The sequence below is a fragment of the Psammomys obesus genome, unplaced genomic scaffold, assembly GCF_907164565.1.
Source record: "Psammomys obesus unplaced genomic scaffold, mPsaObe1.curated_primary_1811, whole genome shotgun sequence".
NCBI lineage: Eukaryota > Metazoa > Chordata > Mammalia > Rodentia > Muridae > Psammomys > Psammomys obesus.
This window is the reverse complement of record NW_026594377.1, coordinates 4,595,993-4,622,720: the sequence shown is the minus strand read 5'-3', so window position 1 is coordinate 4,622,720 and position 26,728 is coordinate 4,595,993. Positions and strand designations below refer to the sequence as shown.

The window sequence follows — 26,728 nt, the reverse complement described above, 5'->3', positions numbered from 1 at the left end:
ATAATAAGGATTTTCTACTGAGTGACTGACTTTCCCTAAAATGTGCTCTGCTTAAGGCTGGGTCTCTAAATACAGACTTCCACTGAGGGTACTCAGTTAGCTATTCTTTCTGTCTCTTCACTTAGGCTCTCCTGATTTCTGGGTTTCTACTTGACACTACTGCTGGCTTTATAATATTTCTCCTTTTGCTAAGCTGACCCCTGCTCTTTTAGGGTAGAGTTCTCAAAATTGAGATTCCTCTTTTTTAGTTCCATTCCAGAGATTTTAAAGCCTAACCATGTTTTGATATTGCCGACATAAAAGTATGATTTGTAGATGGTAAGAATCAGGAAATGTTCAATATTCAACAGAATCTTCTAACAATTAGTTAATTATATTTTGCTTAAACTTGCTTAGGATGTCTTTCAGGAGATTCAGTGATTCTAAGAAATTTGTTTTATGAGATTTTGAACTCATATTCTAAAAGGATTACATGTAGAGAGATTTACCTCAAAATTGTATTTTTATATAATATTTAAACAAAAGTAGCCAAATTGAGAGTAGAAAGTGTTTATAAGCACTCCCAATATTGGACCAGGAGAAATAGGTCACCAGCTTAAGACCATGTTTTTCTCTTACAGAAGATCCATATTGGATCACAGCACCCATGTTGGGCAGCTCATAGCCAGCAGTAATCCCAGCTACAATGGATCCAATGTACTTTTCTGGTCACTGGTGGCACCTGTACTCATGTGCACAAACCCATACATAGGCATGTGGCACACACACACACACATACACACACACACACACACACACACACAGAGAGAGAAAGAGAGAGAGAGAGAGATAATTAAAAACAAAATATTTTTTGAAAGCATCATAAATACTAAGTGAAAAACATATGTGTTTGAGAGTATGTCCTTATTATCATTGTTATACTTTACACATAAAATGAATCTGATTAAGGATGTATAAATAATTTAAATCACTGGGCACATTTTATTTATTTTATTACTAGAACACAATATAAAAGTTTTAAACACAGTGTCATGTAGAATAAAAATTCTCTCTATAAACTTGTATTCATGATTGAGTGTTGATTTATAAACGCACAGTGTGCGTTAAATATTGATTGATTTTTCAACTAGCATGGCAAAATATTATAATTGTCTACTTTTATGTAAATGAGTCAAATAGGCATTTAGCAATTGTCACCAACTGAACCATCCCTAACTCACATTACACAAGAATATCTTGTAATTAGCAGAATTATAGTTACAGAGTCTGAACTACACTAGAAAGTAAAGACAGCACACACCATTAATGTATGAACACACTCACATGTGCACACACACACACACACACACACACACACACACACGGGATTATGTAGAGAATACATTCAAAACCAGAAATGATTGTGCTTACCACAAAAGTGGCATTTTTCAAGGTTGTCAATACATTTATAAGATTAAATGATTTCTTAGAAATTACAGTCATCTGAAATGTGTGACTCTGAAGTGTAGGGTGAGGAGCTAACAGTTATTAGAAATGGAGATCATTGGGAATAGACTATCTAGAATGAAAAGAGGCATTTGGAAGATTTAAAGGGAGGGAGAGGAGGAGGGAAAACACAGCATACCTCAGAAACATGAAGGGGTCATGAGTCAGACAAGGTTAGTCAACCCTGAAGCCATAAAATGGCTCTGATATAAATTCTACAATAGATGTGGAGAGCTTAGCTATAAGTATGCTGTAAGGAGGCTGGCATATCTTAATATATGTCTTTGCTTATTATACTTGGTAATGCATAGATTTTAAGAAACAGACTCAGTCATGATCTTGGCAGGAGATATGTGTCCTGAAAATGAGGGTGTTGTGAGACCAGTGCAGTGAGGATTTCCTAGCTTATTGTCTTGTTTAGGAGAAGAAAAAGACATTAATGTGCAATAGGTGATTTCAACAAATATTTGCAAATTATATGATGATAGAAATTGTGGCTCACAGACTTTTCTCACTTAGAAAAAGGCCATCAACAAATACACAACACTGAATATCTTTGAGATGATGTGTTCACTCCTCTGCTGCCACTTCAGGCAGTAGAGAGCAACCAATATCACTGCCGTTTTCTATGCAGTCAGCCGTCTGTCATTACAGCATCAAACCACGAGAAACGCTGTTGTTGCCATCTTAATATTTAATTACATATTTTTTTAATTTTTTTATTTTTTACTCTTAATTACACTTTATTCATTTTGTATCCCCCCATAATCCCCTCCCTCCTCCCCTCCCAATCCCACCCTCCCTCCCCTTTCTGCATGCATGCCCCTCCCCAAGTCCACTGGTAGGGGAGGTCCCCCTCTCCTTCCTTCTGATCTTACTCTATTAGGTCACATCAGGAGTGGCTGCATTGTCATCTTCTGTGGCCTGGTAAGGCTGCTCCCCCCTCAGGGGGAGGTGATCAAAGAACAGGCCAATCAGATTATGTCAGAGGCAGTCCCTGCCCTTATTACGATGTAACCCACTTGGACACTGAACTATCATGGGCTACATCTGTGCAGTGGTTCTAGGTTATATTTTTAAATGGCTATCCTTTAATGGTAATGTAGACATGGTATAGCTGCTAGAGCAAATGGAGACACTACTGTGAGACCCAGCATACAGTTCACATTAGCCATGTTAGTCTGTTTTAATATGGCATCGCATATTGCCTGGTATGCCTGACAGTGCTTCTTGGTGTGTTACTGTTCTTTCAGGAATGAAAAGTAGGTAATATGAAAAGTACTAAAAGAAAAGGGTCTCTTCCCACTAGCAACACTTTCCTAATCACCTGACAATTCTGAAGCAGAATTGCCCAGTGGAATGATATAGTTCTGTTCTACTTCTTGCAAGGCCTGGGGTTTGACACTGATTCCAAAGAGCAGATTTTATATAGAGGGCACAGGAAGCCAAGCACTAGAGGTAGTTCTATGTTGGCATCATTTACTTGGCACTTCCTGAAGTGTGGTTTTTGGTAGCTGGGATAAAGAGGAACGTTTTGGATGTTTTGGATGCTTTCTTAAATTTACTAGGGAGTCTGAATATCTGAAAGAAGACACAGCAATTGCTCCACTGGGAAGAGAAATGTCAGTACCTCTGTAAATCTTTACTGCCCGAGCCTTTGCAGCCCATTTTTCACTCTGTGCTTTTCTGTAACAATTTTAACTCTGAAAAAATATCCCCAGGGCTTGAAAACTTATTAAACCTCTCTATGTGCAGTAGGTAATGCCGCACTGGATTCTCTAAGGAGTTGTGGAAAAGAGAAGGCTGGCCCAACGCCAGCAGGAATAAATATAACAATAGCTACAAGCAAGTGGAGGGATTATGTGTTTAAGACAGGTAACCAAATACTAATGAAGATACCTGCATTCATAAAATAGACAGTGAAAAGTTTGCCATCGGGGTAAACAGCTTAAGAATAGGACATATGCTGAACTTAACTCTACTAATAACTACTACTTCAATCTCTGGTTAATAGATGATTCATTCTTAATATTTTATTAAATCATTGTCATTCTCACCCACGATAGTCAAATAGTCAGGTGGAAGAAAAGAAAGAAGATTTGAGAAGCGGCCTTGCTTTATAAAGGGCTCTTGGCTACTTTAACACCAAAGTTGGGTTTTGAACCTATGCTGTCCCTTTGTCTTTCTATAACTTTTTTACAGTGTATATCACTTAGAATCAATAAACTTGAACTATGAATTAGGAAATTCTTTGCCAAATTGCATAAAATTATGGAAGAAATAAAAGATAGCAAAGTTTTCCTGCTTGTTTTGTAGGAGTTAGCTCTGAATAGACCACAAAGACTTGAAATTCACCAAACTGATAAATTATTGTTATCTTGAAACACTGTGAATGTTAATTGTAATCTTTGTTGAGTCACAATATTGGTTTTACTACATCACTAATCAATGGATATATCTAGCTTTCCTATTAAATATGCTATAAAACTATCTGTATTCCTGCAATGACTACCACAGCATCAAGCCCAGAAAATGCTAACAATGTGTGCTATTAACTAAACATAAGACACTCTGCAATGATCCTTTTTAATTCATAGCATCAACAATAAAGTTGATTCTGATATCAACAGCAATTCATTATTGACTCTTTACAAGCAATGGATGGCAATAATACCAAAGCTGTGTTTACTGAATAGATTTAGATCACTGGTAATTAAACTAGATTGAAGAAAAATCTTTTAAAAATTATTTATTATGTATACAATGTTTTGTCTGTATGTACATCTGCATGCCAGAAGAGGGCACCAGATCTCATTATAGATGGTTGTGAGCCACCATGTGGTTGCTGGGAATTGAACTCAAAGACTTCTGGAAGAGCAGCTAGTGTTCTTAACCTCTGAACCATCTCTCCCGCATGAAGAAAAGTCTTTAATCTTTCTTTATCATTTTATTTCTTGGGTGTAATGGCTAAGCAAAGGATGAACTTGTAAAAGCTGTTATGCCAGAAATTATGGGGCCATTGTATTTATTGGGACAGAAGCAGTATTGACTGAAAAATCAGAAGGGCTGCTGAATAATAATAAAAAAAATATGAGAACACAATCTTTTCTAAATAAAAACTGTGCTTTGAGCATAAAAATATAATACTCATTTCTTCCTCCTTGTTCTTCCTAATACAACTTTGCATTGTGTATTGAGTAGAGGGGGGCTCACCATTCCTCCAGTCACAGTCACTCTCTAAGCATGGGCGCCACGGGGACACAATCTCATGAAACTCACATGCACGTGGAACTAGATAACATTAAAATTCAGCATGAAAACCTGTAGGTAATATCTCAATCAAGAGACAGAACACAAATAATATTGGAAGACAAGAAAGGTTCTTGGGAAGGCTTCAGGGAAGACAAAGAATCTGAGGAGCAAGTTATATGAATATCAGAAAGCAAAGGTCAGGGTTGAAGATAAGTCAGTTCAACAGCCTGACCTGTAAACATCCTTAGTTTAAAAATAAAATGAAAGAGAGAAAGAGAGAGAGAGAGAGAGAGAGAGAGAGAGAGAGATCCCAGCTTTAATTACTATAAACTTACTTTCTTGCTATATGCTGAGGAAAATGATATGGAGAAGCATGTGTATGTATAAGCAAGGACACTATTTGAATTTGTTCTGTTTGAGCTATTTACATTTGTCTTAGTTACTCTTCCTTACAGTGATAAAATAGCATTATCAAAGCAATGCAATGGAGAAGTGGCTTATTTTGGCTCACGGTTTCAGAGGGATACAGTTCATCATAGCAGGACAAACATGGCCTCAGTTGGGGAAGGCACAGTAGTAGGCAGCTAGTCACATTTTGTCTGCACTCAGCAAGTGGAAACAGAATATGTAGGCTTTATTTTCCTCTTCCTTTTTATACCATACAGGTTCCAAGTCCAAAAAAAAAATAAAAATAAAAAAATAACAAATGCCATCATTGCCAGTGGGCAGATCTTCCAACTTCAATTACCCTAATCAAGGTAATCCCTCACAGGCATACCTAGAGGCCCACCTTCCAGATTGTTTTGTATATCAAATTATCAACTGAGATTAACCACTACAAGTTTCAAATGAAGTCTTCAAACTTTAGGGTTGAATGTAAATCTCAAATCAGGACAGTGGCCCTATGTATGGGCATTTTGGGGATAAACGTTTTTATCCTCTTTAAAGTAGCAAAAGTGATAACAGCTTAGAACTCAGCTTAAATAAACAAGTCCAAGGTTAGAAACTTGAACTTTTCTTGTGTTAGAGCCTGAAAATAAAATAGAGCCAGCGAAGGTGATAAAAATAACAAGAAGGAATTAGGGATAAGTGACAAGAGCACTGTGTCATGGAGGCCAAGTAAAGAATATATTTTAAAAGAAGAAATAGATTTATACAGTGTGCCACTGATCTAGGCTTACATTTAACAGTGTGGATTCATTTTTGTCCAGGGCAAAAGGAGTCTTTTGGGGCTGAATGATCAAGTGAGAGGAGAGGGGATAATTTGAGAACAAATTTTGGAGGTGAAGAAAATCAATGAAATGGAGTGCCTTCTGGGGAGTGGTTTATTTTTATTACAAAAAAGCATATTTGTGTGCAGATGAAAATAATGAAGTATACAGGAAAATGGTGGTGAAGTAAAGAGAACAAAAGTTTTCGGGGAGGATACAAGTATGTGGGAAAAAGATTTTTAGTTGATATAGAAAGAACTGGTAAAGGTAAGCTTACAATGAAGCTTAGAATACTCACTCATCTTAAAGTGAGGAGAGGTGCAAAGAACCCAGTTAAAGATGACTGGGTACATGGAATAATGAGAATATGGGAACTGCTTTTCTGGTCTTTAGGAATAGCCAAGTTGTTATATGAGACAAGGATAATAACAAGGATGGGGAGGTGGCATCAGAGGTATGGGGGATATAGCATTCCCAGAGAAACTGTGTCTCCACTGGCAGTAAGAGGTATTCATTTAAATGAAGACCGATTAGTATGGTTTTCTCTTGATTTTTCAACATGTTTAGGAAAGAATTTTCTGGGTAACGATCAAGATGAATGAACTAATCTTAAATTTTTTTCCAGAAAATTTAATTTTTTCAGGAAAAGTTATGAGAATGCAAGGAACATGAGAATGACTGGAAAAGGCAATTGCAGGCATGGGATTTAAGTAAAAAATAAACCAAAGTGTTAAGGGAAGTCAAACAAGGAATAGAAAAAGATGGTGAATTCAGTAATTATATATCCCATTTAAGCTGAAGAATTTTTGAATTAATATATTTGACACAATGAGATGGACAGTAGGAAGAATTGGTCAATGAGTAAAATGCTTAGTCTTAGGATCAAGTGTATGATGTAGTCATTTGTAATGCAAATCTAGGGAGACTGATCATAATTGGCCAATGAACATTGATTGAGAGATAAACAAGTTATTGGGTTGGAACATTTTCAGTAACAACCTTGAAATTTATTCATGTATATACTTGAACAATCAGGGTATTGTGCATAAGATTAGAAGAGCATGAATATGCAAGAAATAGAAGGGCTGGGAATAAGCATGAATTGGCTACAATTACATCAGCATGGACAATATAACACAAAATTTCATAATGAAGTGTTTTTAAAAGGATAGATATAAAATTATTTAGAAACATCTATGAGCAGTCTAAATAACTCCTAAAATCCAGTCCTATGGTACAAGAACTATAGGAGAAGACGTCATTGTACACAGACATCAATGATTGATAGTTTTGTTTAATTCTTGTTTACAAACCCTTCAGAAAATGATTTTTCATAAGACAGCAGTGGGATTAGAGATGGGTGTCAGAAAAATTGACATGCCAATCTTGCTTCAGATTAAAGCATGATCATAGAGGTAGAGTGAGACCCAAAATACAAATCCAGAGAAGTTGCCAAATCTAGAAAAGCATGCCATGGATGGAGTGTTGATGAGAAACCCAAAGAAACAACATTTGGAGGACAGAGTGGTCCAAAAGGCTGAAGTTTTGGCCAAATCTGAGGAAAGCAGGCTCTTTTGCTGCTCTCCAGGATCTGTGAGAACATCTGTGGTTGGGAGGACAATTGCAGGGCCAGCTTGACATAGTCTGCAAGGTTAGGCTGCATCACCTGTGGGTAGCTACTGTGGTGCTGTCATGGGTATAGGAAACATGGATTTGACAGGACACTGGGACATATATAGGCATAAGATAAAGTTAAGTAAGTTAGGGAGAAAGTTAGGTATACATTTGAAACTTTTTTGGGAGAACTAGTAGAGAAGTAAGGTTTGGAATGAAGAAAAGAAAACGTTTGAATATAGGGAACCTCCTTCCATTTACCAGATTGCTGGTAAAAAGGTCCCATTATGGATCTGTTATAATGGATATTGAGGCCAAATTTGGTTGCAGAGGTGTGTAAGTTTAGAAGCCCTTATAGAGGGCACAAGGTGTAGGGATCTGAAATTCACCTAAAGGCATTCCAGAGTGGAAACTAGAGGGATAGGTTAGTGGACTTCCCATGGGAGAGTAGGATTCAGTGAACCATTAAGGCATCCCAAGAGCAAGGCTTGACTTGAGGAAATTGGTACAATGTATTTTAGCAGTTCATCAGTGCTGGTCTGAGACCAAAGCTATAGCAGGACACACACCGTTTACCTAGTAAATGTTGGTGTGTTAAAGAGAGGTAGAGTTAGACAAAACTGCTGGTAGAGGAAACTCTCACCCAAGGAAAAATGTCCTAGAAGTGTTTAGATGTAGATTGATGAGAAGGGTAGGAAGTATTTATGCTAACCAGATGGGAAAACCCACCAATTACCCAGTGTTGGGTTAAAGAATCTAGTGATCTGGTAAACAGAAAGTGAGCTGCTCAAAAGAGGACTAGGTTCCCAGTGATGAGATTACGACACAGGAGTGGGCAGCACAGACACAAAAGAGCCTGTTCAGTCTTGGCACACATATGAAACTTTTGGACCCAAGGTTTTGGTAGTTGGGGGAGGGGAGTCCCAAAAACAGGGAAAGGGGGAGGAACCCTACCCTCTGGAATAGGCAATAGGTGAGAAACTTAGGTTGTTGATTGGCAGTACTTACCTGGATTCTACTTGACCTAAGAGGTGGATTCAGGTAGATTTCTTGTACTTTACAGTAATCATTTAAAATAAAAATGGTAACGTCAATTAACTAACATATTTGACTTAGGCATCCGCAATGGTGACTTCAACCTCCACTCCTGGCTCAATACTGATGGAAGTAATCTGCTTAACCATCTCCAAAAGACTGTGTAAGTCAATGAGTCGCTTGTGTATTCTCAAATGATCCCATGTTTTGGAACATTCACTACAAGGTGTTTTTCTTGTAGTGATTCTCAGTGTCTTGGTAGGCATGTCCACTGGTCTTTTCACTTTCAGAGGCTTTTCCATTGCACCTCTGATCAAGTCAGCACACACCTTCTCCAGTGCCTTCACATTTCAGCTGGTCATCATGATTCGGATCCAGTGAGTCTTTCTGGGCATCTTTCTGGTATCTTTAAAAGCCATTGCTGCATTTCTTTAAGTGTTTCTCCACCTTTGGATATTCCTCTTTTGGGAATTCTCTGTTTAGCTCTGTACCCCATTTTTTATGTGGATTACTTGATTTTTTGCTGTTTAACTTCTTGAGTTCTTTATATATTCTGGATATTAGCCATGTGTCAGATCTAGGGTTATTGAAGATCCTTACCCAATCTGTAAGCTATCCTTTTATTCTGATGACAGTGTTCTTTGCTGTACAGAAGGTTTTCAGTTTCATGTGGTCCCTTTTATTAATTGTTGAACACAGAGCCTGAGCTGTTGGTGTTCTTTTCAGGAAGTTGTCTTCTGTGGCAATGAGTTCAAGGCTCTTCCCCACTTTTTCTTCTAACAGGTTTAGTGTGTCTGGTTTTATGTTGAGGTATCTGATCTACGTGGACTTTAGCTTTGTGCAGGGTGATAAATATGGAACTATTTGCATTTTTTTACCTGTAGACATCCAGTTAGACTAGCACCATTTGTTGAAGATGCTGTCTTTTTTCCATTGAATGGTTTTGGCTTCTTTGAAAAAAAATTAGGTACCTGCAGGTGTGTGGGTTTATTTTTGGGTCTCCTCTTCGATTCCATTGATCCACCATCATGTTTCTATGCTAGTACCATGTAGTTTTTTATTATTGTTGCTTTATAGTACAGCTTGAGATGAGGGATGACGGTACCTCCAGAAGCTTTTATTGTACAGGATTGGTTTAGCAATTCTGGGTTTTTGTTTTTGCATATGAAATTAAGAATTTTTTCTTCAAGATATGTAAAGAAATTCTCAATGTCCTTAGTCATCAGGGTAATGCATATCAAAACGACCCTGAGATTTCAACTTACACCCATCAGAATGGCTAAGATTAAAAACTCAAGTGACATCATATGCTGTAGAGGATGTGCAGAAAGGGGAACGCTTTTTCATTGCTGGTGGGAATATAAACTTGCACAACCACTTTGGAAATCAGTCTGGTGTTTTCTCAGAAAATTTGGAATAGTGTTACCTCAAGATCCAGCTATACCACTCCTAGGCATATATCCAAAATATGTGTAACTATACAACAAGGACATTTGATCAATCATGTTCATAGCAGCTTTATTCATAATAGCCAGAATATTGAAACAACCCAGATGTCCCTCAACAGAAAAATGGATACAGAAATTGCAGTACATTTACACAATGGAATACTACTCAGCAATTAAAAACAAGCATATCATGAAATTTGCAGGGAAATGATGGGATCTAGAAAAGATCATCCTGAGTGAAGTATTCCAGAAGCAGAAAGACACACTGGTATATACTCACTTATAAGTGGATATAATCAGATAATATCATATAAGCATACTAAAATCTATGCTCTGAAAGAAGCTAAACAAACAGGAGGGCCCTAGGGTAACTCCTCACTCAGCAAATGGGATAGACATCAGAAGTGGGAAAAAACAGAGAATAGGACAGGAGCCTACCACTGAGGGCCTCTGAAAGACTCTACTCTGCAGGGTACTGAGACTCATAGCAGATGCTGAGACTCATAGCCAAACTTTGGACAGAATGTAAGAAATCTCATGAAAGAAGGGAGAGATAGAAAGACCTGGAGGGGACAGGAATCCACAAGGAAATCAACAGACCTAAAACACCTGGCCCCAGTGGTCTTTTCTGAGACTGATACTCCAACCAAGGACCATGCATGGAGATAACCTAGACCTCTTGCTCAGATGTAGCCCATGACAGTTCAGCCTCTAAGTAGGTTCCCTACTAAGGGGAGCAGGGGTTGTCTGACATGAACTAAGTGGCTGGCTCTTTGATCACCACCCCCTCAGTGGGGAGAACAACCTTCATAGGCCACAGAGGAAGACAATGCAGCAAGTCCTGATGAGACCTGATAGGCAAGGGTCAGATGGAAGGGGAAGAGGACCTCCCCTATCAGTGGACTGGGAGAGGGGCATGGGAGGAGAAGAAGGAAGGAGGGTAAGATTAGGAGGGGACTAGGGAGGGGGCTAGAGCTGTGATACATAGTGAATAAATTGTAAAAATTAAAAAAAATCATAAAAATGGTTTAGGGCTAAAAAACAAAATGAAAAAAAAAAAAAAAAGCCATGGCTGCAGTGTGGCTTCCTGACAGACTTGTTCCTCAGCAGGAGCTAACAGTAGTGAGTCAGAAGGGGAACAGACTGAACACAGGTCCATGACATGCACAGCCACATCTCTGAGAGCCACAGGAATCCTTTTTACATTTACAATGGAAATTAGTTTTAACACTTTGGCATCACTGTTGTAACCTGCAGTGAAATGCCCATTATAGAAAAAGGCAGTAGACACACGTCTTCCTGTCATAGCGTAGCGGAGGCTTGAGAAACAATATCGGGTGAACCACGAGTTCATGTGTTTATGAGTTCCTGTGTGCGCGCGCACACACACACAAATTTAACACAAAGAGGAACAATCTGTAAGTTTATATTTAAAAGACAAACCAAGGGAAATTTAAAATCTTGAGCTTCAAAATATGATAGTGAATTGAGTAGTGGATTTTTTTTTTTTACCAGAGTTAGATTAATAAGCCAGAGGTCCAATGTTTAATGTCAACTCTCCGAACTGTTAATACAAAAGTAGCATGGCAACAGAAAGAAATCTGAAACATTTTTATGTATTTATCTATTTTTAAATCAACTTTTAGACCACCCTAACCTTTATAACTTGCATTTACCAACCTTGAAGCCTTCTTAGACACTCAAGTACTTTTTTAGAGGTTCATAACTTAAAATTCTGTATCCTTAGGCCCTGTATCCAATTATTCCATGAGACATGGGTGAAATTGCTGGGAGTATCCCTCCTAGCCACAGATGTTCTCACAGATCCTAGAGCAAAACAGTCTGCGCTTCCAGGACTTGGCCGACATTTCAGCCTTTTGGCACTTGTACCAACACCCCAGAAGTAGCCAGAAACAATTCGATTTCTTTGTCCCTTAACCATTTATTATCAACAAAAGGCTGGAATGGTGTGCTTCTAACCTGAGACAAACAGCTCAGGTTCTCCCATTCCTTGGTCGTTATCTGCTACAAGGCAAAGCTGGTATACTCTCACTATCTACCTGAACTTTCTAGGGTAAGGCCTTCCCATTCCCCTTCACCATATAATCTGGACATTTTGCTCATCTCTCTCTCTCTCTCCTCTTGCATGGCAGCCAAGCACTGCTTTCAATGAACCTACATTAATATACTTTAACTTGTCTTGTCTGAGAAGCAGTCAAATGTCCTCATTCCTGCCTTGCCAACCCTTCCTAGGTCCTCATTTTTTAATTAAATGAAAAGGGAGGAATATTGGCATACAGGAAGCCCTGTTAGCCTGCCTCAAGGTTGCCTAGCAACCTGTGATGTCATCACCTGTCCCTGCCACCAGGGACCTGGGTAAAAGACACTCCCTGCTGTATCTCTTTCTTCTCTCTATTTCTTCTCTTGCATCCTCTGTCTGAATATCTCCCTCCCCTTTTGCTCTCCCATACTGTCTGTTGCTCTGATGGCTCACTCAGACTGTATCTCCTCTCCCTTTCTCGCCTGCCGTTATCACAACAAACCTCTTTGTATCACACCTGTTTTGAGGTTTGTAATATCATAACAGAGATTACCAAAGGTATTTAAAAACAATAAGGATCAAATACCTTACTCTGACTATTTATAGACCATATAATTGAAATACAAAGAAGGAAATAATGTACTAAAGCTACATACAAGAGGATATTTCAATGGAATTGGAAGTGAAATGTTGCCATTCTGACATCCATACTCTTCTGTAGAGTTCAAACTAAATAACAGACCCATGAACTTCTGTGTTTGGTCTCATCACCCCTCTTGTTATTATTATAGGTAATTGCATGCGAAAGATCTCCAACGTGTATGGAACAGGGAATTAACTTTTATTCTTCTCCACACAGTATAATCAGTAGATTATAAATGTAAGGTCAGATGGCATGATTAAGGAACAATATGAAAGCATATTCAGAGAGAAATGTTTAGACATTTTTGATTGCAAATAGATTCTTCTCTTATACAATACATCCTGATCACTGTTTCCTCTTCCTCCACTCCTCCTAGTTACCTCCCATCTCTCCTTTTACCCAGATCCACTTCCCCTCCACTTCCTGTGCAGAAAAAAGCAGGCCTCCAAGAGACAACAGCCAAACTAGACAAAATAATATGCAATTAGACAAAGGAAAAACCTTCAATTCTAAGCTGAACAAGGCATCTCTTTTTTTTTTTGTTTTGTTTTGAGAATGAGGTTTTATTCTCTTTAATGATCTATATATTAAGTGCACTTTCTACATTGGCCTCTAGATCACAGGCTTACTCACTTCCTTTTAAATATGACCACACAGAAGAAGACTCTCCTGAGGTTGAGTTCAGCATGTAAAGGCTCTTCAAAGTCAAAGCCTCTAACCCAGCAGAAATGGCAAGAATATCTTAAGTTAGCAGTCCGTTAACCTGAAATTGTGCCCTTGTTTCTCAAGGAGGGGTTACACACTTAAAAATGAATTTTTTTTATCTTACTTTGTAATTGAGAAGATATTTAGGATCTTAGACCCTTTTTGGTTTTGTGTGCATGGTGTGTGTGTGTGTGTGTGTGTGTGTGTGTGTGTGTGTGTGTGTGTGTGCACGCATGCATGCATGAGTAATATGTGTTCCTGTGTGTGTTTTTAGTATGTATGTGCTACACACACACACACTCCAGGCTCAAGTTCATGACTTTATACATGTACTGTTAATGCTTACATGGCTTTTCCCTAACAAACATGAACTAGAAGAGAGGTTCTTTAATCCATGCATCTAGTCAGTAGTCCAATTACAAATGAGAAGAAACACTGTGACTGCCTCTGAGGTTGCAGTAAGAATCCAAAGGAGAGGGGGCCAAGAGGGCGGCGCCTGGAGAACACTGTGTCTGAGAAGCGGGACAGCACTCTCTGTGCAGCGACCAGGAGAATGAACTCTGGGCCCTAAAACTACAGCGTGTTTCTCAGGTGAGGGGAGGCTCCCACAGCGTGGGAATCGGTCGGGGTCCACTCTCGGGCTGCCCAGCCAGAACCCGGAAGAGATCCCGAGTAACGCAGGCTTTGGGTCTCCAGGCTGGAGCTGCAAGCCTGCATGTCCTGATCACTTTCCCAGGCTGATTGGTGGGCACAAGGGTGCCAGACACTGAAAGTCCCAGTCGCAAGAAAACCCTACGGGGAAGGAAAGTTGCGAGACTAATCACGGGTCACCCAGTCTTTCCCTGGAAGGTCTCGCTGACCATGGGTACCCGCCACCAGCACAACTGAGCTCCCGCCGTGCAGGAGCTGCATGCCCAGCTCAAAATATCTACTCACTCTTCAGAGGAGGCAGGAGGCGTCCAGCAGAATCTGCCACAGACCACATTGTCTGTACCCCAACCCGAGATTGGGGCTGAGAAAACCCAATCCTTTCGGGCACTCCCCCAAATGCTGCCATAACCCTGCCCCGGCAGAGCAGAAGGATAAAGAGGCACACAGTGGTTTCACAGTGCCGGTACCCCAGTGCTGCCGGCTGCTCCTAGCAAACAAACTTCAGCTCTGGATCTGGGACTGTGGTCATTCAACATGTCCTGAGACTCTCCTAGGTCCAGCGCAATAAGGTCTAGCACCAAGTCCTATCACCGGCGCCCCCCTTCCCGGCCCCTGGCAGAGAAGCCCCGGCTCAGGATCGGACTGAGAAGTCCCAATCCCTTCTGGCACTCCCCTGAGAGCACCGTCATAAGCTGCTCTCAGAGAATTGACTACGAAAATTGAGGCAAACAAACAAGAAATGCACAAAGCTCTCAAAGAAATGTCCACACAAATAAAGGCAAATAAGAAAAAAACAAAGCACTCATAGAAATACAGGTAATTATAACCAAAGAAGTAGAGGCACAATTAGTGATACATAGAGAGGAAACAGACAAAAAAATAGAAGCTGTCATTGAAAAGCAGGACTCCACATTAAAACAGATGAAGGAAATGGTGCAAGACATGAAAACAGAATTAGAATCAATAAAGAAAATACAAATAGAGAAAAACCAGGAGCTGGAGAACATAGAGAAAAGATCGGGAACTACAAAGGTAAGCATCACCAACAGAATACAAGAGATGGAAGAAAGAATCTCAGGAGCTGAAGATACACTTGCAGAAATTGACACGTCTCTCAAAGAAAAAATAAAATCAGAAAAGTTACAAACACAAAATATCCAAGAAATCAAGGACACATGAAAAGACAAAATCTAAGAATAATAGGAGTAGGAGAAAAAGAAGGCATCAGGCTCAAAGGACCAGAAAATATTTTCAAGAAAATTATAGAAGAAAACTTTCCCAACTTAAAGAAGGAGATGTCTATAAACATACAAGAGGCCTACAGAACACCAAGTAGACTAGACCAGAAAAGAAATTCTTCATGTCACATCATAGTCAAAACACTGAACGTACAGAACAAAGAAAAAATTCTGAAATCAGCAAGGGAAAAAGCCAAGTAACATATGAAGGTATCAATTTCTCAACAGAAACTATGAAAGCCAGAAGGGCCTGGAAAGAAATCATACAGTCCTTAAGGGACCACAAATTCCAACCCAGACTACTATACCCAGCAAAAGTTTCAATCAACATAGACAGAGAATTCAAAATATTCCATGACAAAACCAAATTTAAACAATATCTACATGGTAACCCAGCTCTACAGAAGTTACTAGAAGGGATACTCCAAACCAAAGAAAACAACTACATCTAAGGAAACAGAGGAAATAGATAACTGCACAACAAAAAAATCAAAAGAATACAAGCAATGAAACTCAGTAACACCACCAACCCCATATCAAAAGTAAGAAACAATTCTTGGTCACTAGTATCAATCAACATCAACAGACTCAACTCCCCAATAAAAAGACACAGACTAACAGAATGGTTGCAGAAACAGGATCCAACATTCTGTTGCATCCAAGAAACACACCTATGCAACAAAGATAAACACTACCTCAGAGTAAAGGGCTGGAAAATGTTTTTCAAGCAAATGGTCCAGAAAACAAGCTGGAGTAGCCATCCTAATATCTAATAAAATAAACTGTCAACCCAAGTTAATCAAAAAAGATAAGGAGGGCCACTATATTCTCATCAAAGGAAAAATCCAACAAAAGGACATCACAATTTTGAATATCTATGCCCCAAATACAAGAGCACCTACATTCATAAATGAAACAATATTAAAACTTAAATCACACATTGATCCTAATACCTTAATAGTGGGAAACTTCAACAGTCCACTCTCACCAAGGGAGAGATCAACTAGACAGAAAACAAATAGGGAAATAAAAACACTTACTATCAAATGGACCTAATAGACGTCTACAGATCTTTTCATCCAAACTCAAAAGAGTATACCTTCTTTTCAGCACCGCATGGAACCTTCTCCAAAATAGACCATGTAGTTGGACATAAAGCAAGTCTCAACAGATACAAAAAGATTGAAATAATCCCTTGTATTCTATCTGACCACCATGGACTAAAGCTGGACCTCAACAACAACAGAAATAACAAAAAGCCGACAAGCACAAGGAAACTGAACAACTTGTTATTCAATGACAGCTGGGTTAAGGAAGAAATAAAGAAAGAAATTAAAGACTTCCTAGAATTCAATGAAAATGAAGGCACAATGTACCCAAATTTATGGGACACATTGAAAGCAGTGCTCAGGGGAAAATTTATAGCACTAAGTGCCTGCAAGAAGAAATTCGTAACATCACATACAAACAACTTAATGGCCCAACTGAAAACCCTAGAAAAAAAAAGAAGCAGATACACCCAAGAGGAGCAGATGGCTGGAAATAATAAAACTCAGGGCTGAAATCAATCAATTAGAAACAAATAAAACTATCCAAAGAATCAATGAAACAAAAAGCTGGATCTTTGAGAAATTCAACAAGATAGACAAACCCTTAGCCAAACTAACTAAAAAGCAGAGACAATCTATCCAAATCAGCAAAATCAGAAATGAAAAGGGTGACATAACTACAGACGCAGAGGAAATTCAAACAATCATTAGGTGATACTAGAAAAGCCTATATGCCACACAATTTGAAAACCTAAATGAAATGGACAATTTTCTTGATAGATTCCATCTTCCAACATTAAGTCAAGATCAGGTAGAAAGACTGAATAGCCCTATATCTCCCAAGGAAATTGAAGCAGTCATTCACAGTCTCCCCTCCAAAAAAAGTCCTGGGCCAGATGACTTCAGCACGGAATTCTACCAGACCTTCAAAGAAGTGCTAACACCAATTCTCCTCAAACTATTCCACAAAATAGAAACAGAAGGGACATTACCAAACTCATTCTATGAAGCTACAGTCACCCTGATACCTAAACCACACAAAGACCCAACAAAAAAAAGAAAACTTCAGACCTATCTCTCTTATGAACATTGACACAAAAAATACTCAATAAAATACTTGCAAACCGAATCCAAGAACAGATCAAAGATATCATCCACCATGAGCAAGTAGGCTTCATCCCAGGCATGCAAGGGTGGTTCAACATACGGAAATCCATCAATGTAATCCACCACATAAACAAACTGAAGGAGAAAAACCACATGATCATCTCCTTAGATGCTGAAAAAGCATTTGACAAAGTCCAACACACATTCATGTTTAAAGTCTTGGCGAGATCAGGGATACAAGGCACATATCTAAACATAGTAAAGGCAATATACAGCAAGCCTATAGCCAACATCAAACTCAATGGAGAGAAACTTAAATCAATCCCACTGAAATCAGGGACAAGACAAGGCTGCCCACTCTCTCCATACCTCTTCAACGTAGTACTTGAAGTCCTAGCCAGAGCAATAAGACAACTAAAGGAGATCAAGGGGATACAAATCAGAAAGGAAGAAGTCAAAGTGTCACTATTTGCAGATGATATGATAGTATACATGAGTGACCCCAAAAGTTCAACCAGAGAACTCCTCCAGCTGATAAACACCTTCAGCAAAGTGGAAGGATACAAAATCAACTCAAAAAATCATAAGCCCTCTTGTATACCAAAGACAAAAAGGCTGAGAAAGAAATTAGGGAAACAACACCCTTCACAATAGCCACTAATAACATAAAGTACCTTGGGGTGACACTAACCAAGCAAGTGAAAGACCATTTGAGAAAAACTTCAAGTCTCTGAAGAAAGAAATTGAAGAAGATCTCAGAAAATGGAAAGATCTCTCATGCTCATGAATTGGTAGGATTAACATTGTGAAAATGGCCATCCTGCCAAAAGCAATCTACAGATTCATTGCGATCCCCATCAAAATACCAACTCAATTCTTTACAGACCTTGAAAAAAAGATTCTCAGCTTCATATGGAGAAACAAAAAACCCAGAATCTCCAAAACAATCCTGTACAACAACAGATCATCTGGAGGTATCTCCATCCCCGATCTCATGTTGTACTACAGAGCAATAGTAATAAAAACTACATGGTATTGGCATAAAAACAGAAAGGAGGATCAATGAAACCGCATAGAAGACCCAGAAATAAACCCACACACCTATGAATACTCGATTTTTGACAAAGAAGCCAAAACCATTCAATGGAAAAAAGACAGCATCTTCAACAAATGGTGCTGGTCCAACTGGATGTCTACATGCAGAAAAATGAAAATAGATCCGTATGTATCACCCTGCACAAAACTAAAGTCCAAATGGAACAAAGACCTCAACATAAAACCAGATACTCTAACTCTGTTAGAAGAAAAAGTGGGGAACAGCCTAGAACTCATTGGCACAGGAGACAACTTCCTGAACAGAACACCAACAGCACAGGCTCTAAGAGCAACAATCAATAAATGGGACCTCATGAAACTGAAAAGCTTCTGTAAAGCAAAGGACACCTTCATCAAAACAAAGCGACTGCCTACAGATTAGGAAAGAATCTTCACTAATCCTTTATCTGACAGAGGACTAATATCCAGTATATACAAAGAAATAAAGAAGCCGAAAAGCAGCAAACCAAGTAATCCAATTAAAAAATGGGGAACAGAGCTAAATAGAGAATTCTTGACAGAGGAATATCGAATGGCAGAGAAACACTTAAATGCTCAACCTCATTAGCCATCAGGAAAATGCAAATCAAAACGACCCTGAGATTTCACCTTACACCCATCAATATGGCCAAGATGAAAAACTCAAGTGACAACACATGCTGGAGAGGTTGTGGAGAAAGGGGAACCCTCCTCCACTGCTGGTGGGAATGTAAACTGGTACAACCACTCTGGAAATCTATCTGGCACTTTCTAAGACAATTAGGAGTAATGCTTCCTCAAGACCCAGCTATACCACTGCTAAGTATACACCCAAAGTTTACTCAAGTACACAAAAGGGATACTTGCTCAACCATGTTTATAGCAGCTTTATTTGTAATAGCCAGAACCTGGAAAAAACCAAGATGTCCATAAACGGAGGAATGGGTACAGAAATTGTGGTATTTTTACACAATGGAATACTACTCAGCAATCAAAAAGGAGGAAATCATGAAATTTGCAGGCAAATGGTGGGATCTAGAAAAGATCTTTCTGAGTGAAATATCCCAGAAGGAGAACGACAAACACAGTATATACTCACTTATATAGACCTATAAGATATGACAAACATAATGAAATCTATACACCTACAAAATATTATCAAGAGAGCGGATATGGGGTAAGATGATCAATCCTCGTTTAGAAAGACAGATGGGATGTGCATTGAACATATGACAGGAGTCTACTGAGCGCATCTGAAAGACTCTAACTATCAGTGTTTCCAAAGCAGATACAAAGACTCACGACCAAACCTTTGGCAGAGTACAGGGAATCAAATGAAAGAAGGGGAGTTAGTATGATGGGGAAAGGATAGGAGCTCCACAAGGACCAAATATATCTGGGCACAGGGTCTTCTCAGAGACTGTCATTCAACCAAGGACATGTATGGATATAACCTAGAACCTCTGCTCAGATGTAGCCTGTGGTAGCTCAGTGACCAATTGGTTTCCCAAAGTGAGGGGAACAAGGACTATTTCTAACAAGAACTCAATGACTGGCTCTTTGGCCTCCCCACCCCCCAAGGGAGGAGCAGTCCTGTTAGGCCACAGAGGAGGGCTTTGCAGCCAGTCCTGAAGATACCTGATGAAACAGGATGGGATGAATGGGGAGGAGGTCCCCCCCTATCAGTGGACTTGGAAAGAGGCAAGATGGAGGGGAGGGAGGGTGGGATTGGGAGGGAATGAGGGAGCGGGACACGGCTGGGATACAGAGTTAATAAATTGTAACTGATAAGAAAAAAATAAAATTAAATTAAAAAAAAAGAATCCAAATGATTTTTTCATTAATGATTTTTTTCTTTATTAATTACACCTTATTTCACTTTGTATCCCCCCTGTGGTTCTCTCCCTCCTCCAGTCCTAATCCCTCCCTTCCTCCACCTTTTGCATGCATCCCCCTTCCCAAGTCCACTGATAGGGGAGGACTTGTTTTCCTTCCTTCTGATCCTAGTCAATTAGGTCTCATCAGGAGGTGCTGCATTGTCTTCTTCTGTGGCCTGGTAATGATGTTTCCCCCTCAGGGGGAGGTAATTAAAGTGCAGGCCAATCAGTTCATGTCAGAGACAGTCCTATTACAATGGAACCCACTTGGATACTGAACTGCCATGGGCTACATCTGTGCAGGGGTCTTAGGTTATCTCCATGCATAGTCCTTGGTTGGAATATCAGTCTCAGGAAATATCAGTGCTCAGATTTTTTTGGTTCTGTTGCTCTCCTTGTCGACTTATGGGAAACCTTTGGGCAGAGTACAGGGAATCTTAGGAAAGAAGTGGGAAACAGTAAGATCTGGAGAGGACAAGAACTCCACAAGTTGAGCAAGGCATCTTATAGGAGAAAAAAATCCCAAGAGCATGCGTCAGAGACATGCCTGCTCCCACCTTTAGGAGTCTCACAAAACACCAAGATAACAGCCATAAATATAAGCAGACAACCTGGTGTTTGCTCCTTCAGTCTCTGTGAACCTGTGTGAGCCTTGTTTCATCAATTCAGTGGGTTATGTTCTCCTGGTGTTCTCCAGCCCCTATGACTCCTCCAAACTTTCCTCCCATATTTCCCCAGTGATCTACAAGCTGTGGGACCCTATAGGGACCTTCAATTTAGATTCTCTGCATACTGTCTGGCTGTGGTTCTCTGAACTGGCTCCAATCTACTGCCAGAGGAAGTAATAACAACTGGACAAGGCACCAATCTATGAATATAGGAGAGTATCATTTGGAATGATTTTACTGAAAAATTTTTAGGCTAGTCATGTTTGGTTCTACCCTATGTCTCTCAGCTACCCAGTCTCCCATTCCTGGCTATCCAAGCAGACTAGAATATGGGCTCCCTCTCAAGGTGTGGGCCTCAAGTTAAACTAGACATTGGTTGGCCACTCCCCCAAAGTCTGTTCTACTATTGCCCCAGGACATCTTGCCATCAGGACAGCTGGTAGGTTGAGGATTTTGTGGCTGGGCTGGTATCCAAGTTTCTCTTTCCATAGCTTGTAGAGTACCTTCTGGCACTAAAGATATTATAAGTGTGGAAGTGAAGGCTCCATGCAGGCACCAGCTAGACCTCTCTATAATCTAAGAGTTATATGTTGTCCTTGGCAGTGACCCCATTGTCAGTTTTCAGGGAGCATCCCTTGGTCTTAGCACCAGCCTGGGTTGTTTAGGGATCTCCACAGGACCTCTCAGCCATCAACTCAACCAAATGCAACCCAATCCCACTACTTGGATCCTTTTCTGCTACAAAAGATTGTTAGTTCAGACCCCATATCCTTCGTTACTAGTGGTTCTCCCTTGTGGCCGCTCATAGATGGCAGCAAGCTTCCACTGCACTGTTACGAGTGTCACAAAAACACCAAAGTTACAGCCAAGTGCTCCTCAATTCTAGCTGATTTTTGTCTCACTTTCTTGCCTCCATCCTCCTAACTTGATCCTTCCTGTGTCCTTCCCCACCCTCCCCCAGTGCACTCTTATAGGCATGTTTTACTATTGGCATAGAATAACACTAGTATGTAATCAGACAGCAAAATTGAAGCTCCATCACTGCTGCCCACAGAATGCTAAGGGAGTCACTTCTGCTGGCAACTTTATTTCCTGTTTTCAATTAAGAGGGGGTCATGTTTACTACATGGCTGAGCAGAGGTGGCAAAGTAAAGAATCACGGCTAAGTCTGGAGGGCAGCAAGGACATTTGCATTAGCTCTAAGCAGTAAGTCAGGTACATGCTGAGGATGCCCACTGTCAGTGCAAGCATTAAAATCCTCTACTTAGTGATCAGGATGCTTAGAAGATGCAGAAATGTTTTATCTCTCCCAGTCTTCAAGAAGAACCCTTATCAGAATAGAACACTCTCTTTTATAGTGACCGTCATACTTTGTTGTGTCTCTTAGACAAAGGTTTGCATTTATGTGATAAAGATTTCCAGCCACATTACCTACCCTTTCTAGTTCCATGTACATGATGCAGCAAAGATTTCAGAAGAACTTCAAGCCAACCACCACAACACTTAAATATAGGCAAATACGCTTAGCCTTTCTTCTGGTTCAGCTGGCAGTGTTAGCTCAAGTCTTAGGTAGTCGCCTCTAGAGAAAAATCCAACAGTTACTATCTGTCTAGCACCTCTGCAAAGCTAGTTCAGCAAGCAACTGGAAAGTACACCTATCCCAAGAAAGCAGAGAAAGTGGTTCATTCCTGTTCTGAGTTGGGGAGGGTATGGTAACTGGCACTTCAAAATAAAAAAAAAACTTATAATGGAACTAAGAAATTACAAGTTGTCCTAATTGCATAGGGTTAGTCACTGAAACTGCTGCAAAGTTTAGTGCTACAAACCAGGCAGTACTTAATATATTTGCATGCATATTAATATACATATTTGCATTCTTGTATGTAGGTGCACGTGAATGTTTGAATGTGCTCTCATCTTTAGTCTACTAGAGACAGATGAGGGAGCTTATGTCTTTCCCATGCTGATCCTTGTGTTATAGGTTGTGTGTATATATATATATATATATATATATATATATATATATTTTATGAATTTGTGGGACTTTATTTTAAGCATTGGGTCTATCAGTATGATGGTGAATCAACTTTTAGTAGATGTTTAGACAATAAACAGACTACACTGTTATATGATCAATGGTCCAGCAAAAATGTTACAGTAATGCAGAGGGACAGTGTCAGGACTCTGTCTTTGGAGGAAGCTTTCTTCTCACAAGTAGCTGAACCTTTAAGGATGACAAAAGTTAGACTGCTGTTTCTCATGGGAAATGACATTACTTTGTACCTGGCCTCCAGCAGTCTTTGTAGCTGTGAGTCACCATCTCATGCTGTTTTATTTTCTGTGATCACAGAAGGAAAATGAGGAAATGGAAAGTTTTAATAGAATCCATCCAGATTTTTGAGGAGCACGATTTGTGTTTCTGTACTTCATCACCAGCGATGAATCCTTGAGTAGGTAGTTTCTTTTCTGCTTCTATTCATGTTTGATGGTGTTGGCTCCCAACTGCTTGACACATAGTGGCATGTGGCTTACTTTTTCATGCTTTAATGACTCTCACATGACATTTAGTCAGACTGAAAACAATCATGTTAACCTAAAAGAAAAATTATTTATTCATTTGCCTCAACAACTTTATGCGTTGCTTCAAACTTTGAGTGGTCAAATGAAGTACAACCCAAGGATCCTGGAGTGAGCTAGCCCACCATAAATGGGGAGAGGAAAGGACAGGCACAGTAAGAGTGGGAACAGTAGTAGAGGATAGAGTACCCTAGGCAATATGCTTTATCATCTAGATAAATAAGAAGATGCTTTCCTCCAGGGCAAAGTTCAACCACTCTTACTGCCACTTACAAGAGATGTGGTTTCCCTAAGCTCTGAGTTCCTTTCTCTTTACTTTGGCCACAATACATGAAAACATCACCCAGCCCTCCTTGCAGTACCTTGTAGAAACACAGATTTAGGGAAAAAAGTCCATCCCTTGGTTAGTGGTCTTTTTATGGAACAGTAAAGCCATTTTCCTCTAGGTGTAAGTCTCACGCATTCTGTGAGTGCCCGAGATGCTCTGGAGGTTCTTAGTAGTTACAGAATCACATAAGCTCTCAGAACTTTCCTGGATCTGGCATAATATACTTTTAAATATTTTTATTTTGTGATTTTTATAACGAACATTAATAGTCAAATTAGTAACTCTAAATGCAATCTTTCCTATCAGATTTATATTTTCACTCTACGTTTTTTCCTATATGTTTTCTTTGTATCTGTGGTGCTTAACTTCTGGAGAACTGATTATGTGAATGAAGACATGAATAAGTGACTAAAATAATGCAAACCTAAATGTTGAAATAACTAACTAGACTTTTCATTTGAGATGTTCCTTGGCCACCAGAGAACTAGGTGAGAAATGACATTCACAATTTGATTCCTTTCCCTTTTTATAACTTAAAATGTGAGCATAACCGAGCAGATTAAGCCATTATGAGGTCTCACTGTTAAATTTTCTGCATAGTTAATACTAACTTGTCACACTGTTGCTATGGTTTAACTATCACTCTTAAAGTTCATGTCAAGGGCAGGAGAAAAGGCTCAGTGGGTAAAAATATTTGTTGCACAAGTGTAAGGATCTCATTTTAGATTTTCAGAATCCATGTAAATTCAAATACAGTATAATACATTTACTGGCCCAGTAGTCAAAATATGAGATAAAGGTGAGGTATAAGAGACTTCCTGGAAGTCACAGGTTAGCTAGTTGTCATATGTAGTGGTGAACAAGAAACTCTGTCTCCAACAGAGTTGGAAAGACAGGACAAACATCATAGGTTGTCTTCTGATTTCCAAACTCCATGGCACACAAACATTTGCCCACACACAGCATTTTGAGACTTTAAGTTCTATCTTGTAGTTAAGTAGATCTAGAAAGGACCTTAATTGGTGGTTGTATTCTGAGGACACATTCTCCTACAAGTGGATTAACTTAATTGTGGGACAATAGATTCATTAATGGGTTATGGTAGGAATGGTTTTGTTATGAATGTACACACTCTGGCTGCTTGCTTTTGCAATTCCCTGTGTAACTCAGTGATATCATTAGCCATAAAAAATCCTCTCTTAATGCCAAGCTGACACGTGTACCATGTTCTCAAATGTCCAGAATTATAAAAACATAAACCATTTTTCCTCATAAATTGCCTACTCTGTAGCATTTAGTAATAACAAACTAAAAAGCACCAACTCAAATATCAAAGAGTCAAGGTTTCTTTTCTCTTAGTTTTGTATTTAAAATTTGTTCAGATGTGAATCAATAGAAAGGAGGAAGTAAATGTCCTGCAGAATAATTTGGCGAGTGTAGAATACAAAACGAGATGCATTCTTATACCACAGTTACTGGTAGCAAAGAAAAGCCCATTCTATATAGGGACAGTAAAGATCAAGTCAGTTTGTTGTCATGATCTCTACAGTTGCCTGCTTTGGCTCTATTTGTATGAGTCTTTAGATGAGAGAAGCAATCTGTGCCCTGCTACTTTATAATGATGGGCATTCAGACCTTGGTGGTGGAGGAAAGTAGTGAATTATGGGATTGTTTTGGAAAACCCTTTTTGCTCTCTGCAGTGATGACTGTTGTTTTGGGTTTTTTTGTTTGTTTGGTTGGTTTGGCTTTTTTTTCTTTTTTTTTTTTCCATTTTGTTTTCTTTCATTTACTGTGAGCCCAGAGTTCATACATGTAGAAGTGATCCTTTTAGAAAACAATTGCTGTGTATCTATGGCTACTAGAAATCTGTGTTTTGTACCAGTAAAGAAAACAACACAAACAAGGTGTGAGTAGTTTGAGACCTGCATTCTGTATTCTGTAGTTAATACCTTTTGTTCTTGAGTTTCCTGTTACAAATTCACATTATTTGCTTTGTTAGCTAGTAAGGCCAATCATTCCCCTGGAGCCTAAGTGAAAACTCAGGAAGAGAAGCTCTGGCCAACTCAGGGTGAAAATTTGATTGCTGTTTGTATTCTGCCCAGATAAAATACTGAAGTAATTATTAAAACATACAACAGTGTTCTCAAAACTGTGACCTAACATGATTTTGGTGACCTTTTCTCTGTTCACATGGCATCTGTTGAGTTCAGAACTTGCTTTTATTTCTGGTATTTGAAATATAGGCTAATTATATACTAATTAGTAAGACATCAGGGGAAAAATGAATATAAATGTTAGTAATATGTTTCAAACTTACCTGACACAATTCTCTAGTCATTTGTGGAATTTAATTTAAGACTAGCAAAAATGTATCTGTGACGCCTGCTTAAAGATTTTTGAGCAATTAAGTAACATAAATTCAAAAATTCAGAATTACAAAATAAAAAGTTACTGGGTCACATAATAACTGTACCGTAAGTATAATATAAATGAAAGACAGAGAAAGTAAATGACATAAGTAAACAGGAATGTGTATCTTTCCATTCAGGGGACTGGAAAATTACAAGAGGTAAATTACACAACTAAGGAGACTTCTGATAAGCTAAGCAAAGAACAGAAGGCAAGTGAGAAGTTAGGCACAAGGGAGACCCCCACCCACCTAGGCCAGGAGGGACAGTAGTAGATTCTGGAGACACTGTGACTTGTCCCATAGGGTGCAGAGCAT

At 39.2% G+C, this 26,728-nt stretch overlaps 1 protein-coding gene and 1 pseudogene across 2 annotated transcripts in view; one reads left to right on the top strand and one right to left on the bottom strand.

The window, feature by feature from the left end:
- The window catches only part of Marchf1 (membrane associated ring-CH-type finger 1), a 524,397-nt gene that overhangs the window by 106,418 nt on the left and 391,251 nt on the right, over window positions 1–26,728 (top strand). The window lies entirely within an intron of this gene.
- On the bottom strand, window positions 8,675–9,016 carry LOC129685277 (40S ribosomal protein S20-like; annotated as a pseudogene).